Source organism: Microtus ochrogaster, chromosome 8, assembly GCF_000317375.1.
Source record: "Microtus ochrogaster isolate Prairie Vole_2 chromosome 8, MicOch1.0, whole genome shotgun sequence".
Taxonomy (NCBI): domain Eukaryota; kingdom Metazoa; phylum Chordata; class Mammalia; order Rodentia; family Cricetidae; genus Microtus; species Microtus ochrogaster.
The window spans coordinates 72,004,372-72,005,655 of record NC_022015.1 but is presented as its reverse complement, the minus strand read 5'-3'; positions in this window follow the sequence as shown (position 1 = coordinate 72,005,655).

Sequence of the window (1,284 nt, the reverse complement as noted above, 5' to 3'; positions counted from 1 at the left end):
AGAGAGAGAGAGAGAGAGAGAGAGAGAGAGAGAGAGAGAGAGAGAGAGAGAGAGAGAATGTGTGACTGTGTGTGTGGACATGGCCTTGAGCCCGCTAGGTGAGCCTTCCATCATCAGCCACATCCCCAGTTCCTCTTTCATTTCATGTACTTGTTTCTGGGTCAGGGCTTCAATCAGCACCCACAGACGGTCTTCCAGCCTCACTCACTCTGCGCTCAAGGACAATTTGAATTCCGATATTCCTGCTTACACTCCCCAGTGGCTGGGATCTTGGTCACAGGTGTTCACCATCCAGCCTGACCACATGATTAATTTTACTTTCTGCACTATGTTTGGAGCCCAAGTTCTTGCCCATGCTCCACCTGTCTGTGCTATATCATGATTATTTTGATTTTAATATGAGTTCTCATTATACTTCATATCTGTGTCACTGGGTCCACATATAAAGACACACCGATGCACCCCATGCGTCTGTGTAATTGGACAGAGTCAGTAGCACCTAACTTGAGTACTAAATCCAGTACTTAGGCACTTGCTCTAGGAAAATCACTCTACACGCACATTTTCAGTGTGTGACCCTTGACCTCTGAGAGCACCTGAGTCCTCCCAGGGCATTTGGGAGGCCAAGATAATTAAAACTTACTGTTGAATCAAATCAAATCAAATCAAATCTCACGTTGTAGGCCTGGCTGGTCAGGAACTCACATCTCCCATTTCCCCAGACTTTTCTAGTTTGTTTGTTTGTTTGTTTGTTTTTGCTTTATTTGTTTGATTTTGAGACAGGGACACAGGCAGCTCAGGCTACAAGAACTCAACAATCCTTCTGCCTTTACTTCCTAAGTACCACGATTACAGCCATGGCTCCCACCCACACTTTCTCAGTATTTTTTTTTCTTTCTCAGTATTTCTAAGTGGTGTGCTTATATGGCCAGTTATTGATTTTTAGATGTTATAGACATTATTTTATTCATATCTAACCATCAAAAATTAGGCTTTCTTCTCTTTTCTTTTTTCTTGCAGAACCAAAAGCTTTGTCTGTGCTACGAAAGTGCTCTACCACATGGACCATCTGGTCATCTCCTTCTCCTTTTTATACGTATGGCTGTTGTTGTTTACATGTATGTCTGTGTCCCATGTGCATTCAGTGCCACAGAGGCCAGAAAAGGGTGTCAGATCCCCTGGAACTGGAGTTACAGGTGGTTGTCAGCTGCCAAGGAGGTGATGAGAACCTAAGCTGGGCCCTCTGGAAGAACAGCCAGTGAGCCACCATCTCCTTAGTCTCGA